General features: G+C 42.4%; 1 protein-coding gene across 14 annotated transcripts in view; it reads right to left on the bottom strand.

Annotated features, from left to right (window-relative positions):
- SSX2IP (SSX family member 2 interacting protein) overlaps window positions 1-11434 on the bottom strand; it is a 42800-nt gene extending 31366 nt beyond the window's left edge. For 5 of the 14 annotated variants that reach the window (XM_082688185.1, XM_082688183.1, XM_082688182.1 and 2 more), the window contains exon 1: window positions 11055-11412. The gene's annotated coding sequence lies outside the window, so the exon portion shown is untranslated. Of the gene's footprint in view, window positions 1-10715; window positions 10904-11054 lie in introns of those variants that run through there. The other 9 variants (XM_082688193.1, XM_082688190.1, XM_082688187.1 and 6 more) reach the window with 6 other exon arrangements.
- Between the last annotated feature and the right edge of the window lie 7072 nt (window positions 11435-18506).

The raw sequence follows: 18506 nt of genomic DNA on the forward strand, positions 1-18506 counted from the left end.
GAGTACAGCGTGCACGGAGCTGGGCTCATAGCGTGACCAGGTGTCCTCACCTGGAAAATGGGATGACACCAGCTTCTCTGGAGGGTGGCTGTGGGGATGTAACGAGGTCACAGGTGAAAACTAAGCACCGCGGACCTGGGGAGAGGGAACTGATGGAACAAACACGTGCCAGACGCTGTTCTCAATGTTCTACATGTATTATAAAGCCAATCCTCACAACAATCCTACATTATCTCCTTTTTCCAGTTAAGAAAATCAAGGCACAGAGGGGCTAGCTGCCTCCTCCCCAGACTCGAGGGCCCATCCTCTTCTGCTGCTTCCGGGGATGAGAGGCCCGGGAAGCAGTACTCCTCCCCTGGATCCTTAAGGCCACCACTCCCTAACCGGTACCTTCAGCTGGGCCAGGACTACACGAGATGGCATGAAGACACAAATTATGGGAAAAACTGCGTGTGCATCTCTTTGGGTTGAGGCATACAATCCTGCTGAATCTCCAGGCCAGAATCTGCCATTAGAAAGCCACCCTCTTCGTAGCTTTGGGAGCTCTACTTTAAGCTTCCTACATACACACTGGAATCCACCGTTGCTGCAGTATGAGAACCGGTATGCTATCATGGTTAAAAGTACATGGTTAAAAGTCAGACCACCTGGTTTCAAACCCCAGTTCCACCACCCACAAATGAAGTAGCCCTGAACGATTTCTGGCCTTCATTTTCCTCATTTGCAAAAGGAGAGTAAAAACAGTCTTTAGTCTCAAAGGATTATCATATGGCTAAGTAACACACTAAGTTTTAAAATTTAATTGATAACCTTATTAAATAGGTTTATGCATCCACAGGGCTTAACACAGGGTCTTGGGTACATGGCAAGTGCTCAATAAATGTTAGCTATTCTTAGATAGTTTAGTAACTTGGGAACATTTCCTGGTATTTGTTAATTAAAAAAAGTCACAGAATGATTATCTAACATGACCTTATTTGGTCATTTAAAAAAGCCCCAAATTATAGGAGTATATACATATAGGTATAAATTCTGCTCTATACACATAGAACTTTATATAAGAACAGGAAAAAACAGAAAACAAAACCAATCTGTTAAGAAAAAAAGAACTCTATCTCTTTATATAGTAATCCCCCCACACAGGGGTAATCCTTACTTTTTTGTGTCTCCCAAATTTTCTATAAGTGAATGTGCTTATCTTAAAATGAGGGGGAAAAAAACCCATGTTTTTAAAAAGCAATTACAGTGATAAGCAGATGCAATGGGTGTGAATAGCATCACTCTCAACCACCAAAATTAACAGTAGAATGGCATAAGTAACAAAAAGTATGAAATATTTATTTCCAGATTAACCAATCAATCTGCAGCTCTGTTGGGCAAAAATTGGTTAGAAAGTATACGAATGTCCTAGAGCTACTAAGATACCCAATTATTAAAGGGCAACAGAACAGTGGTCAGTAATGGTTAGCAACGGTCAGTAATTGGTAGTTTTAGATGGCAATCTAGTAGTCTACAAAAATTTGCAATCTATAAACCTTTCCACTAATCAATTATACTTTTGGGCGTCTATTACTACATATCCCATCATACAAATAAGCAAGCAAATCATAATGGCAAGGAACTAGAGACAATCTAAATGTCACCCACAAATAGTCAAAAGCCAATATGGATAGTAGAGCTAAAAGATGGGCTACTTTGGGATTATTAAGGCAGATCTGCATGTATAGAAAGAAAAAAAAACAAGTTATGGATAATAAGAATTGTATGATCACCATTTTCTTTTAAAATTATACTATCTAAATACTACCTAAACTTAGGAGAAAGGTCTAGGAAAGTTACAAACTGTTACTCATATGACAATCCTGGGTAGAGGGAGGGGTGGACCTAACCTACATTCACTTCTTCAATAGTACCTTTTGACAGAGCTGGAGTGTTTTAGGGGCATGGATTATTTTGTAAAATTCTTAGAGGCAGTGGATTCATGCAGAATTAATGAGATACTGTGTGTGGAAATACTCCCACCTCAATCCCAGATGGTAGCACCCTTACCCTTTAGTGGAAATAACGTAGACAAATGAGAAATTCTTTCCACCAATGAATTAACACTTCCAGCACCATTCCCACATATTCATGCATACAAATCTTCACACTGAGGCCCTGCTTTGTTGGAGGGTAATCTGTGGGGATCTAGCCCATCAGGGAAGACTCGCCCCATCTCCCCACCCCAAACCCCAAAGGCTGTGAAGAGGAAAGACAGAAAAGTACTGGCAGACCTGGTAAAGGGGAACTGTTCCTCTGGTTTATTTTAATCTAAACTTGGTAGGAGAAAAGAGGGGAGAGACTGACTTTGATTTATAACTACTGAGATTCTTTTCAAAAAATAATGTTCTTACTCTGCCAACCTTCCATGACTCAAGCAACTGATAGGTGTATTTCTCTCCTTCAAGAGAGCAGCTGATGAAGTCACAGAGGTGTGTACTTAGAGTTATGCCACACCATCTGATATTTCTTTGTACACTGACGTCTATTGCTAATCTTTTCATCTGTTTTGGTCGTGGCTCCCCAAATGATTTGTTAATTGTCGTTTTTTGTTTGTCTTTCACGGCACTGTCACATCAGGGAAGACGCACAGGATGGAGAAAGAGCATGAGTCCAGGTGGCAGGGCCTAGGGTTCTCAGGGCCACTTCTAGCATTTCCTGAGCAACCCTGAGCTGCTCACCATTTCTCTCGTTTTCAGTTTCCACATATGTAAAATAAGGAGGTTGAACTAGATGATCGTTAGAGAATTTTTGCCTATTATCTATGTTTTTTACATTTTCATGGGACTTCATATGGAATTGAGTAGAGCTATTCATATCAAAATGTCTTCTTTACATTGTTATAACAATGTGCACACCTGGTCTTCACAACCATTTGTTCAACAAACGAGATGCTACCAAATCCTAATAACAATTTATTAAGCATAAACCATTTACAAGGAACAATTTAAAGCATTTTACGTGTATTAACTCATTTACTCTCACAATAGCACAAATAGTTATCCACCCCATTACAGAGGACAAAACAGAACCAGAGAACTTTCTTGCCTGAGGTCACACAGCTAGAATGTGACAAAGCCAAGATTCCAACACATTTAACTATTACACCCTACTGTCTTTACTGTAGATGATGAGGGAATATATAGTACGTGAGCTGCTTTTCAAACTGAACACAACACAGGTACTCACTTTTCTACCAAGTCACCTTGAGATGAAATTACAATCAGATCATCCTTATTCCAAATGAGTGACAGGGATGTGAACTACGTAAGAGCAGACAAAACATTAGATGTTATAGCAATTCAAAAAAATTATTTTTGAAAAAATCTAGTGAATAGAGACGTCAAATTGCCAAGCTTTCCCCGAACTGCCATTCCCTTCAATTTGTGCTTCCAGGTAGATCTCCCTGTACTGAAACTTCTCTTCCACCACCTAAACAGAGCTCCTGGTCAACAGGCCTGGTATCATACTGTTTGTACTCTGCTTTGCCATGAACTATCATAAATGACCCATGGTAGGATCCAGTAAAACATTCGCTGAACAAATGTCAACTAAGTTCAATGACTTACTAGTGTGAGGTATACTCCTTTAATACTTTGATAGACAACAATCCACACTTAAGCCATGCTGCACCTTGGAATGGTGTTCAATTCAGTCTTGATTGGTGCCAGGGAAGTAGCAAGGTGGCCCTGTATATCAATCAAGAGCATGATAGTTTACAGATGATCCACCACTTTCAAATTCTTCCAATGTATAGGTAAGAAAGCATCATATTCTTACAAGAGGATTAAGAACAAAAAAGAAACACTGTTTTAACATCTATTTTACTTTGTAAGGTTGAAAGTAGCCAATAAGATCAAGTAAAAAGGGTGCCTGGGTGGCTCAGTGGGTTAAGCCTCTGCCTTCCGCTCAGGTCATGATCTCAGGGTCCTGGGATCGAGCCCCATATCGGGCTCTCTGCTCAGCAGGGAGCCTGCTTCACCCTCTCTTTTTACCTGCCTCTCTGCCTACTTGTGGTCTCTGTCAATAAATAAAATCTTTTTAAAAAATCAAGTAAAAAAAGTTACCATTCATTGATATTTTATTCCTAAATGTATTAAAGACAATGGGAATAACAATAATGACAACAACAAAACCTACCATAATTCATGAATTTGTAATTCTGTAATCATTTATCTGTAGTAGCTTTTTCAATGACTCACCTCAAATTCAGTCATAGGTTACAGTTCTCAAATTGTGGTCCCAGGACTAGTGGCATCAATATAGCACCTAGAAATTGTTAAAAATGCAAATTCTCCAGGCACCTGGGTAGCTCAGTCCGTCAACCTTCTGACTTCAACTCGGGTCATCATCTCAAATAAAATGTCTCTCTCAAACAACATCTTCAAGAAAAAATTGCAAATTCTCAAGTCCCACTCTAGGTCTAAAGATTCAGAACCTCTGGGAGTGGAACCTACAAATCAGTGTTCTAACAGAACCTCCATGGGATTCTGATGCATCAAACATGAGATCATGGTTCTACTCTGCAGAATGTGCTTCAGAAGAAGTTAGAATTCTACTTAAGCAGTTTAGAATATGGAATGCCAAAAGGATTCTGACTTAAGTGTGCTGCGGAATGGATTTCAGGAATAATGCAAAAGTATTCCAGAGTACTCGGTGGAGGTTGAACATAATAGTCCTAGAGAGTGTCTGGCTAAGGCTTACTAAACCTCAGTGGGAGGGAGAACCTCTGAAAAACAAATTCGACAGGTGAGATTGATATATCCTATTCACACACTCTACAACCCAGCAAGTCCATGTCCAGCTACAAATCTCAGAGAGACTCTTGCATCTATGTGCCAAGAGGCAGGAACATCAACAGTGGCATCCTCACAGGAGCAAAGGAGCACAAGAGCATGACCCTGGAAGCAATGTGAACACCCCTCCACAGGAGGATGAGTAAACTGTGGCACATATGCAAAATGGAATCTCATGCCACAATCAGAAGCTGCAGTGACACACAATCTAGAGGACTGTCAGCAAATACTAAGTGGATGAATTTCAGCATTATAGTAAGTGAAAAAACGCCGCAGAAGACAGGGCATGTGACATAGGTGTTAATCGTGAATGTGTTTGGAAAACTCAGAGATGCAGTAAAGCTATGTTTTAAAAGATACCAAGAGAATGATGGCTGTAAGATTCAGTATACAGGGGGTGCCTGGGTGGCTCAGGAAGTTGAGTGACTGCCTCTTGATTTTGGCTCAGGTTTTGATCTCAGCAACATACAAACAAGCCTTGCATCCAGCTCTGGGCTCAGCAAAGTCGGCTTGTCCCTCTCCTTCTGCTCCTTCCCCAACTCACACTCTGCCTCTCTCTCTCTCTCTCTCTCAAATAAATAAATAAATCTTAAAAAAAAAAAAGATTCAGTAAACAGTTGCCTCAGGTGAGACAAGTAGAGCAAAGGGTTGGATGGGCCCTAATGGTCATATAGAGATTATTGTCAAGGTCCTACTTATGGTAGCTAGTACTGAGTATTAAAACTAAGTAAACATATCAGTTACAAAAATATGTCCTAAGCCAATCCATATAACTAATTCTTTGTACCTGAAAGTCCTTCCTTCCTTTCTTTTTCTTTTTTTTTTTTTTTTTAAATACAGGAGTGCCTGGGTGCCTCAGTTGGTTAAGTATCTGATTCTTGATCTCAACTCAGGTCTGATCTCAGGGTCATGAGTTCAAGCCCTGCACTGGGCTCCAAATGGAGCCTACATTAAAAAAATACAATAAAAAATAAAGGACCACCTGGGTGGCTCAGTCAGTTAAGCTGCCTTTGGCTCAGGTCATGATCTCAGGGTCCCAGGACTGAGCCCCACATTGGGCTCCCTGCTTGGCAGGGAATCTGCTTCTCCCTCTTCCTCTACCCCTAAACCCCCATTCACGTGTGCATGCACGAATGCACGTGTGTGTGCACTCTGTCTCATAATATTTTAAAAAATAAAAAATAAATTAAAAAATATATATATATACACTGTTCCTCAAATATGTCAAACGCTTCTAAATTTTACCCAGTCCTGGCTATGACACACTAAGAGCTCTGGGTCCTCAAACTGACAACTGCCAAGGCAGGGGCTAACCTGTTTGGGGTCACAGAATCCAAAGCCAGTGACTCTCCCATCTTAAAAGTATAAGAACAAGCAGTTTCGGCTATAGTTTCAGAGCACCTATGGAGCCATTCAGATCTACATGGGATCCATGGACAAGGAGGGAAGACTTGAAACTCCCGTACTAGTTAATTACAAGAAACTGGGGGGGGGGGCACTCAACTTTCAGTTGATGTGGGTCATCAGCTATGCCATCCTTACAATGGCCCCAGAAAGGAGGACATAGAACATCATTTTATTGATGGAAGAATCAGACTCAGAGAGATTAAGTAACTTGTCTACTTATAAACCTGGGGGCGGAAATAAAAACTTAGCTTTTAATAATATGGAAGCTAAGAATAAAAACTAGCTATTTATGATTCCAAAGCCTCACAGATCCTGTCCTCCTCTTGACTCTCACCAAGTATCCCAAGTAAATGATATAAATTCTCTGGGCCCAACTCTTCATTACAAAATAACACAGCTGATGATGAGTTGCATTTATTGAAGATTTCTAGGATGTCTTCTTGAGTTTATATTTTAGATCTTATGTGCAAGGATATTTCTAGAACTTGAATACAGAATAAAAGATTAATGTTGAAGATGACAGCCTATAGATAGGAAAGTACAGACAAGCAAATAATCTATTGGCAAAGGACCAACAAACTCAAGACTGGGATCCTCATAACATAGACTAACTCTCAGATAAAGAGCAGATGCAATGCCTGGTGCCCATCTTGGATTGTAGATAGCTACTGCCCACTTGTTAAATTCTATACCTGATTTTAAATTCATCTATAGTGCTATGATTTCTTTAGCGTAATACACTTCCAGCAATATTCTCCCAGCTTGATGTTTCCAAAACATTAAGGTTCCATTTTCAGCAGCCATGGCACAAAAGTATTATACCTAACTAGGCAATTAATGGTCAGGGCCTGGCTGATAGTCTTAGCCATGATAATGAGAATTGTGAAGGTCAGGTAAATACTTCAGAAGTTGGACTGACAAACATGATGACAAGTATACAAAAGGGAGGTTTGTGCTCACTTCAGCAGCACGTATACAAAAGGGAGGCATTTATTCTCTCATGTAAAAGTCAGTCTTTGGTAGTAGATAGAGAACAAAGTCACTTAGATAAAGAGAACAGAGGAGTAAGTTTAATAAAATTGGGTTTGAGTATGTGATGATAATGACCTCAGTGTAGAACTTACTGGGTTTAAGAAGCCCTCATAAGATATTTAAATGGAGATAAGACTCTAGGGCTTGGAAATCAAAAGACGTCAGGGCAGAATTAGGGAGTCATCAACATATATGTGGGTAGTTGAATCCACACAGAAAAAAGTGACAAAAAAAAAAGAAAAAGAAAAAGAAAAAAGAGGCAGCAGAAAGAACCCCAAAGAACATCAACATGTAGCAGGTGAGCCAAAGGGACCTAGATATAGGAGATAAAAACAGGGGTGGGTTTTAGGAAAGCCAAGGGAAAAAAATTTTTTTAAAGAGGATGGGGTGATGAACAGCAGAGCAAATGCCGTGAAAGAGCAAGATCTGAATAGAAAAATACGGTGGATTTGGCAATTAGTGACTTTATGACAAAGCTGAGCAGTAGAAATGAAAATCGGATTTTAGAAAAGTGATCAGCAAATAAGGAGACAATAAATCATTTGCTCACGAAGCTTCATTTCACAGAATGTGAAAACAGACTTCTTTAAATGTAGAAAGGTTTTATTAGATGCTCATGTATTCACTAGCAACTAAAAAAAAAAAAAAACTGTCCTTGAGTTAATTCCTATTCAATTATAGCATTTTTATATCAAATATAAATAATATTAAATACCCGATACATTTATTTTTCCAGGCACCATTCTGGATATTAACATATTTTCTTATTTAATCACAACCCTAAGAAGTAGATATTATTATTCCTAATTTACAAATGAGACTAAAGCACAGAGAAAATAAGCTCTAAGAGTAACCTAAGACTGTGTAGCTAATAGTATGATAGTCAAAACCAAAGTCTGACTCAGCAGAGTTAGAGGGAGGGAGGGCACTGTGGGAAGCAAGAGTTAACAGATGAGAACTGTAAATATTACTGGCTAACTGGTTGTAGTTTAATTTCTACTTAAGAACTTATTTTTAATTTGAAAGAGAGTTTGTGGCTTCTCTCATCTCAGAATCCTACACTGCTGGAATCTTTCTTTTCCCCATGGCCCTTAGGACACTAAGATTCTGTACTGCATTATAATTTTATTAGCTCTTATCACATTGCAAGTTGCTTGAAAATAGAGCTGTATCTTTTTTATTTTTGTATCCTTATTCCCCCAGTCTTAAAAGTAAAACATACTCAATAAAACTTGGTTGTATGAATAATCATTTCTGCCTTCCTCAAGTTTCTGTGGGCTTCAATGAATTATCTTTCAAATATTTAATTGCTGAGTAGGATGGATGTCTCCTAGATGCTACTTAGACTGTGTTCAGAACATTTTCAGATCATTCAAATCACCAATTTTGGTGGAAATACCCTTCTAAATATCAAATGTACCTTCCCTGGATCATTTATCATTTAAAGGTTCCCTAGCACCTACTGGTCAAGGTCACAGCCCTGTTCTCTAACCTCATCACTCACACCCCGCACCTGCCTCCAAGGACCAATCCACCAGTACTTCCTCAACTGTGTATTCGGCAGGACCTGACACCATGCACTCACCAGGTGAACTCCTCTTCTGTCAAGACACAGCTGAAATTCCCCTTCCTAAAGCCTTGTCATATTTGCAATTTTCATTTTCTATTTTTGCTCTCTCTCCCTTACTGCACTGTTAATTTCCTAAAAACAAACTCCTCAAGGCAACACTCATCTTTTCTCTCTCTTCAGGCCTGGCAAGAAGCAGCTCTGAAAGCGTTTATTAAAGCAGGATTCAGTATTTCTGCTGGTACCATGTATACTGTTGACCCACTATCAAAAGTAAAGATTTCAGGTTGTTTTCCATTAGCAATAATGAATAGTGCACTTCTCTATTCCAGTTCATCTCATTAACTTGTGAATTCATTACCATCTAATCATAATCACCATCACATGAAAAAAGACACAAAAAGGCCCTCAGAGAATCAAAATCCTTGGTGTCCTGAGCAAAGAGTCAAACCAATAAGACATATTCACAACTACTGTAAAAGATACACCCCCCCCCCCAAATCACTTAAAACACTTTGGAATGTCTCCAATTTAAGGACGGGAAATCAATTAAAATCAGACAACTCTGGGTCAGTATCTTTCAACCTTTTAATCTGTAGGTGCATACTACCCAGAAGACTCAAATGTCTACTTTAATGAAACCCATGTCATATCCAGCTTTGCCAAAGAGCAGCTAGGTCAGGTTTTTTGAGAACCCAAGAATATCATCTTTGTGGTGGCCTTCAGGCTTTTGACAAATCATCTGAACAGGGAACACTGTAGTTTCTCATATAGCACCTCAGCATGTCTGGAAGGGAATGTGCTTTAACAAGTCTTGTCACAAGGCACGATGTGTTATGAGGAGATCTTCACATTTCATCTTACAATAACAGTCTCTGCAGTTATCTTCAAGCTGCTGCACCCACGTTACTTAATCCTGGGGCTTTTTTATCTTCAAGGCACAGATGGGGAAAGAGAAGGGAAGGAAGGGATAAAATGACTTGGCTGAAGAGGCCCCACAAGTCCCCCAAAGAGCCGTCATTTTAACTACCCGCTGCTAATCCTCTTTTCAAAGAACCATTTTGTTTGAGGAACTTTTACTGACAGCAAGCACAACAGAGGGTCAGATTGGTCATTAGCTTTTACTTGTTTAGTGTGAATGAATAACCTAAGCTCCCCAGGCCTCTGTGTTATGATAGCTCTGGGAGAGGAGTTCTGATGGATTAACTTTTGCTGACTGAATCCAAGTTCCTAAATCTACCTCTAACTTCTTCTAAATTTCAAGACAGCTTGACTTAAAGTTTAACTCTAACGGCATTTTTGTTTCTCTCCAGATCGCTCCTCCCCTTCAAATTTTATTCAGTCTCGTAAATGTGTCAAGTCACACCTGCCTTTCAGTTCTGGATCAAGACTACCAGAATTTTTTCCCAAGCCACGCAATGTTCCAAGGCATCCATCATTCACAACCAACTCCAGAGACAGACTCTAATCTGTGTTGTCAGGGAAGCCCAACAATCTCAAACTGCAGGTAGCTTCCACTTACACTTCTGATCCACTCTTGGAGGACTGCCTCTTCTAATCCTCTCCCCATGGCGCTCCCCATCCCCAGAGCGAGATCTCAATTCTGAACGATTCAACAAGAACGCATCGGCGTTGCAAGATGACATTCTGGCAATCACAACTCTGGACCTTGGAATGAGGTAACAATCTAAAGATTCCCGCCCCCCCCCCCCATTACATGTGCTAAACACAGATTATTTAGCTGATTGCATTTCCTGGGCCCAAGTGACTTGCAAAACGGCGACCAGCATAGGCTCAAAAGCGGGCAGGGAGCTCACCATTCGGTTTACCGTTCTTGACTATAAAATTCTATACCAAAATATTTTCACACTTGCCTGCCGTTCAGATGATGTAAGCTCTTCCCCTTGACTTTTAACTAGATCTCTTCCCCTGCAGCGGCCACGGGCCACTCAGTAACTCATTCTAAGGACTGCCTCTTGCGGCTCGCCCCAACAAATCCCGAAGCCGGCAAACTCCGCAGCCTCCGCGAGCGACACACCGCAGCCCCAAACTGGCCACCCCCTCCTCCCCCACGTCCCCGCGTCGCTCGTCATCCCACACCAGGCGCCACCCTCTCTCCATCCCAGAGAAGGTTTTGGGCTCCCCGGGCCAGAGCCCTCCCGCAGGCTCAGTGTGGCAACCGCCTGCGGGAGCGGACCCGGGCTGGCACCTACCTCCCACCTCCTCCTCCAGGCACTGCCGGGGTCAAGGCTCGCCCGCCTCCTCCAACGGCCCCAACGGCCGCGCCGAGCCTCTCGCCGAGAAGCGGGGCGCCGAGCCAGGTGCCGGCGCTCACCTCCGCGCCCGCCCTCCGGCTCCCCGCCGGCGCCCGACCCAGACTCTGCCGGCGCCCCCGCCCCTCTTCGGGCGGGCGCGTCACAATCCCCGTCGCGGGGGGATCGCTCACCGTCACGTCCCCCGAGAGCGGCGGGGACTCACCGCTCGCCGACCTAGACCGGCTCGCGCAGCCCCGAGGGCCCGCACAGGCGCGGCGGCACGCAGCGCCCAGCGCCGGCGGCCCCGCCTCCGCCTCGGGCTCCCGCCTTCCCCGCCCCCGGCGCGGCTTCGCTCCGCCCCTCACGGCCACCCCCTGTTTCGGCAGGTTCGCAAGGTTCCCACCCCGCCCCCGCGCCGCCAGCGCCGCAGGCCCCGCCGCCTCCCATTGGCTCCGCCAGTTGCTAGGCGATGAACAACCGCGGCCTGCATTGGCCCCCGGAGCCTCCTACCCACCCCCCTTCCAAAAAAACCTAGAGAAAAAGAAAACCTTATCCCCAGAGCCGGAGCGGGATGCGGGCGCAGCTGCGGCTGCGGCACCTGTTACGCCCTGTGATTCACCCGGCCGGGTCCTGCTCCCCGCCCCCTCCTTACGCGGGCAGAGCTTGGGGCCCCTGGGCTCCGTGGGGGAAGCGAGTCGTGGTTGCTTTAAGGCGCGTGTTCCGAGCCTCAGTGAACCCCAGCACCCACCCGAGAAGCAAAAGTGAGGCTCCCAGAAGACCCACGTGCGCTGGCAAAAGTGGAGAAATAAACCAAACAACAGCCGGCACCCAGAATTAGGTCAGGCCCAGGGGAAGGGAGCGTCAGGCGTCGGGGATTGTGGTTGCAAACAACCCAGCCCAGGTTAAATTAGATGTAAAATTAGGGCAAAGAAACGGACCTGGGCAGAAGAGAGCGAGAGTACTAACAGATGGCCCTCGTGAACTACGAGCTGATGCAGAAATGTCCCACACCCACTCGGCAAACTATGTGCAGAGAGAATGAATGCCTGTGCGGCACCGGTAGCCAGGGTCAGATCCGCTCGTCCCCTATTCCATGTCCGCCTAAAATTCTCCAGGGAGGAAAGGGGGCCAGAGAAAAAAAGGGGATCAGATGGTGAAATCGCAGGAATACGAGTTGAGTTATAAATACAAAGATGTGCTTTGATGCATTTTGTTTTTCGTGAAGCCAATGAATTTACTCAAGAGAGGAGAAACAGGTTTGGTATTTTAAGGAGGCTTCTGAGAGCACTTTGAAACCTAAATAGTATGAGACAAAAACAAGAAATACGAACACTGAGGAACAAGGGTCGGAGTCGTGCTCCCACCTCCCCCGCCCCCAGTGGCCACGCACTGACCCCCAATCCTGGATGAAAGACTGAGACAAGAAAATGAGCGCGCTGTGGTGACAACTTCCCGAGCACAACGAAATCGTCTTTGCTTTTGGCCTAAGCCATCAGGAGACTGGCTGTATGCTGGTAAGCATAGGTGAAGGACGCCCAAAGAGCCTGTTAGGGTCCATCTTCCTAAGAACGCTATGAGCCCAGGGCTAATGGGGAAGAGGAAACCAATCTACCAGTGATTACCTAACCCACTAACCTAGGATACTGATGGGGGCGGAAGGGAGTTACTCCTCCCAAAAGGGGTTTTGAAATGTCCACTGTCCGCCTGCAAAATTCCACACCTCTTCCCATCCTAGGAAACAGCTTAATGTCACGTCACAGTTTTTTCTTGACATAACAAGGCTTCATTTTGACCATCTTCCCCCCAATCCCACCCCCGCCCCCGCCCCGCCACAATGAAAAAGGGAGTGCTCACTCTTAGGTAGCTAAAAGAGTTGAGGTCAATCAATTCAGTAAGTAGAGCCTGGCACACACTTTTGTGATCTAACCACTAACAGAGCTGGATTCTAAGAACGTTTGGGTAAGGCTGAAGTGAGCTCTGGAAAGTTCCAACCCGCCCCCACCCCCAAGGATGTATCTGATCTTTCTGAATAGCAGTTTTCAATTTTTTGGTTTCAGGAAACCCTTTCCTTTCCTAAAAATGATTGAGGGCCTCAAGGAGCTTTTGTTTATATGGGTTACATCAATTGATATTTATACTATTAGAAATTTTTTTAATTTAAGATGTTTACTTAAAAAAATAAAAATTACATCTTAATATAAATGGCACATTTTTATGGAAAATAACTAGTTTCCTCCAATACAACGAAGAGCATCATGATTTTAAAAATTTGTAGATTTCTTTAATGTCTGGTCTAATGGAAGGTAGTTTGATTTTTATATCCACTGAATTCAGTCTGTTGTACTATTTCAGGCCTCTACACTCATAAAGGAATGGCAGTAAAAAGGACAAATAACATTTTAGCCTTATAATTAAAATTGATTTGACTGCGTTCTCCCTGAAAGGGAGTTGGCAATGTCCCCTGCCTCAGGGTTCCTAAGATTATACTTTGAGAACCACTGGTCTAAACCTGTCTTGATGCTCTGTCCCTGTTTTCTGACCACCAGTTTGTTTATTCTTTTTTTTAAAAAAAGATTTTATTAGACACACACACACAGAGAAATCACAAGTAGGCAGAGAGGGAGGCAGAGAGTGAGAGGGGGAAACAGGCTCCATGCTGAGCAGAGAGCCTGATGTGGGGCTCAATCCCAGAACCCTGAGATCATGACAGCAGAAGGCAGAGCTAAAGGCAGAGGCTTAACCCACTGAGTCACCCAGGTGCCGCCTGACCACCAGTTTAGAAGCTGAGCATATGACTTAATTCTGGGGAGTATATAATATGAAGTGGGAGGGTATTGGACTTTGGGGGAAGAGTTTTATCCCTGAGAACCGAAAAGTCTTGTCTTCATCTCTTGCTTTGGCCGTCCTCTAGTGAGCAAGACATGTTTGGAGCTGTTGTGGTTCATCCCAAAATAGTCGGGGGTATAGCTCAGTGGTAGAGCATTTGACTACACATCCCAAAATAGTGAGGGAAAGGAAAGAAAAATACAGGAAAAGCAGCCCAGAACCCAAACACCACTGAGCGGCTGAGTTAACCTATCCTGTCTCTGCCTATCTCCTCCAGACTGCTCACATGCTTGTTACTGATGTATCCCCAGTGCCTAAAACAGTACCTGGTACTTGGTGGTTGGTGCTCAGTACTTATCTGGTAAATGAAGAAACATAACTTCAAATGAATGGTTTTTCATTTCAAAGTCATCACCCTGATGGGCTATATATATGACCTAGTCCATAGATGCTGCTCAAAAGGTATCACATCAGTTGGTACTGAATTTGTTGAAACAAATTCTTTCTTTAAGAATCAATCTGAGTTTTGGGACAATCCGAAAGTTATCCTGAGCCAAATCTAATGAACACATTCTGGAGCCATGTTAAAGTGCCAAACGTGTGTTTTTCCAACGAAGTAACTACATTTGGATAGATAAAGGTCAAAAAACAAGATGTGTTTGATTTTCTAAGACAATAAACTGACTCTGAACATAATTTCAAAGAGGAAGAGTTCTAAAAATGTATACCAGTAACGTTGCAGAAAAAGTATGTGTGTATATATGTGTATATATACATAAATATATTTTTAAAGTATTTATAAAACATATACATATATATATGTTTGTGTGTGTATGTATGTGTATGAATGAATCTCTTCCAAACTGTCTTCAAACTTCTTGCACCTTCTACATCAGAGTCTTTCAAAAATGAAAATCAGATTGTTTATTCCCCTCCACCCCCAATAAAAACCTTCAATGACCTCTCATTGTACTTAGCATGAAATTAAACTCCCTACCCAATCCTACACACATGATCTGGCCCCCATCCCCCTCTTGGAAATCTCACTCTGGCACACAGAGTTCCAGAGATGCAGCGGTCCCCTTCTCGGTCCTCTGGCCCCTTTGAACCTACTATTCAGTCCACCTGGGAGGCTCTTCCCACAAAGGTTTAAACTCTGATCCTTTTTCATCATTCAGACCTCACTTCCATACATAAGGTAAGCTTTCCAGGCTTGATTCTATTTGTCGACTTGTTTCCTTATTTGTGGTCTGTCTCCTCCCACAAGAATGGAAGCTCCATGAAGACAGGGACTTTGGGTGTGCTTGTCTCCACAGCCACAGCCCCTTCGTGCCCGCACGGAAGGGTTGCTGACCAAACTAGTGATTGTCAGATTGGGAGGGAATGAGATAGGAGGGAAGGAACATCTGCTTTACATTTCATTAGCTTCTGTTACACACGAATCTTTACAAGCATGACTTCCTGTAATTTTAAAATATTTTCATTCTGCTGAAATGACCTCTGACTTTAGTACATGTATTAATAACCCACTCCCTATTTACTCATATGTGTGCCTTAGAAACCAGTGTTTCACATAGCACAGGAAAAGTTTAGGTCCCACAGCTTCTCCTGATGTGTATATTTAAATTTGGAGAGTAATGAACAAATTTATAAAGGCTTTCTGTGGCAATTCATACCATCTGGATGACTTCAATAACCGCAACAATTTCTGGACGGAGATGAGAATGTTTCTTGTCAGAGCCTGTATGCTGTAACAGATGAGAAGATGGGCTGAGTCACTTCTCCTTAATGGCAACACTTTTATTTATTCTGTGTTCTGGCCAGGACCACCTTTCCAGGAGTGGCACAATGGATAAACAAGGTCTTACTGGATATTGTACTAATAACTCTCTTATTCATAGCCTCACTTTATTTATAAGATCAATTTAAGCCTGTTTGTAATTAACTGCATAATAGGTTTAGGATGGATTTCAAGACCCAAAGGACTTCAGAGTCCTCCCTGTGGGCTGGGGTGGTGAGGGAGTACTTCACAGGGACAAGGAGCTGGAGTAAGGCCTTGGGGCCATCTTCCCTCCGCTAGCCTGGCAAAAGGCAGAGACCAGACCACCAGCTCTGCTTTCTGACTTCTAAAAGTTGGCATTCCACTTGGCTAGACAGGGCTCCCCTCACTAGCTGACTGACTCTCTGCATCGTGCCGCATTTCCAAAGATGATTCACTTCTGGCCAGTCCCTCTGGATTTGGGCCAGCAGTCATCCAGTTTGAAATGACAGTCCTGAGCCACATACAAAGTGTTACTGGGTTTGCAGAAAAACCCACCACTGCCGTTCCCTTTTCTTTTCATCTCCACTGAGGTGAAGATTTCAAAACAAAACTATCCCTCCACATGACCTGCCCCACCCCAACAGGCCGCCCAGGAACTGGAACAGGCAGAACAGTAGACAATGGCCTGATCACCTTCCAGGCATCCCATTCTTAGTGCTTTAGATTGTTGTCTGGTCTGCTGAGGGTTTTTGCTCTCCTATTTCTCTTTTTCGTAAGGTTTCTTTCTGAGCAAGAAGGCCAGATGAATTTTATTAAGTTCTCACACTTTGGTTTCCAACTCTCCACTTGTCCCCAGATATTGACTTGTTAATTTTAAAATATGAGGTGCAAAACTCAACTATGCATAAATCACTCAAGGGATCATAAGAGACTATCATAGAAAGGTGGTAAGGTATCAACCAGAGTAGTTCTCAAGCCCTGCCTTTCCAGGAGAGAAGCGTACTTCCCTTTGTAAATGCAGCAAACACACGTAGCACACACACACACTGGGCCATCATTTTGAGCATTTTGAACATGAAGCGAGACTGTCCTGAATTCTGATATAAAACACATAGAGGATGTTAGCACAAGTCGTTGACACAAACTCATCTCCCTTAGTATCCAGTGTTACTATGTATATGATTTTTATATTTTTACTGAAAACTTATGGGGTCTCATCACATAGTGTATAACACTTCACTTTTTAAAAACTCGCCAATCAATAAAGAAGATGTGACATATAGATAGATAGATATAGATATAAATATATAATTAGATAGACACATATATACTGGATTATTACTTAGCCATAAAAAATCTTGCCATTTGCAACAACAAAGATGAATCTAGAGAGTAAGATATTAACTGAAATAAGTCAGAGAAAGACAAACGTCATATGATTTCACACCCGTATGGAATTTAAGAAACAAAACAAAGTAAAAAAGAGACAAACCAAAAAACAGACTCTCAACTATAGGAGACAAACTGATGTTTACCAGGAGGTGGCTGGAGGGATGGGTGAAATGGTGAAGGGAATTAATGAGTGTGTCTGTTGTGATGAGCACTGAGTAATGTATAGAATTGTTGAATCACTGTATTGTACACCTGAAACTAATGTACCACTGTATGTTAACTATATTGGAATTTTAAAAATAATAAAATACAGAAATTAAATGTTACCAATCATACATATCTGCTGTTGGGTGTCACCTTCAGCCCCCTTGTTTTTGCTTACCACCACCATCCCCCACCCTTGACCCCCGCCCCCAGTACATACACAAACACAAGCAGAAAACTAACCTTGCTGACTACAGTGACTTCTAAACCTTTCTCTGAGCAACTTGACTCATTCTACTCTTCTAAACTTGCAAATTTAAGCCCAGAGCACTGATCAGTCAACAAAAGACCCTCCAAGGACGTGGGGGGGGGCTATAAATGACCCCAAATCCTTTTTAGTTATACTGAAACCTATTTAAAAACCACAGAGCACAAAAATCCAGCATTAAATTGAATAGTTGTAACTGATTTAATTCTGCCCCAACGCACCCTTTTATTTCACATAGTCCTAGCCTCTCTCCACTTGAAATTTTCCTCAATGGCTCAATGAATATTTATTGAATGATTACCATGTGCCAAGCATTGAGGGATATAAGGTCCCTGCTCACAACAGGAACTCAGAATCTCCCAGGAAGACAGAACAGTCACAGTCTAAGTATTTTAGGGAAGAAGTAGAGTGTAGCCAAGGTTCTTGAGTCAGACTTCTTGGGCTGAAAGACTAGCCCAGCTGCCTGGGTCCATGTTGACCTTACTGAGCTCCCAAATCATCCTGAGGCTTCCTTTCCCATGGACATTCAGTTTAGTAAACAATAAATGCTTTGTGGTCACTGCTTGTTAGGTTGTTACTTGCAGCCAAAAACATCCTATCTGATAGTACTTGAATAAAGTGACCAGAGGGTATGATAGTCAAGTCTCACAAGTGGAAATAGTCAAGTGAGCCAAAAAATGAAAAATGAAGAATAGGGATTATTAGCAAAGGAGTGATTGAGTAGAATAATTCAAGAAGTGGGTGAAATGTGGAATGGTTTCTATAATTTGAGTTATATGTATATAGCTAAGATATCATTGTTTTTCTAAATTATATTTTCTTTTTTTACTAATTTAACTAGGCCAGAAACCACAGAAAAATTAAAGCATATTTCAATACAGCTTTTCACAAAATGATTTGCTATTTGAAATTTTTAGACCATACCACTGTTTTCTTCCTAGTAGTTGCTCTACAGGTT

This window comes from Mustela nivalis, assembly GCF_964662115.1.
Source record: "Mustela nivalis genome assembly, chromosome: 10".
Taxonomy (NCBI): Eukaryota; Metazoa; Chordata; class Mammalia; order Carnivora; family Mustelidae; genus Mustela; species Mustela nivalis.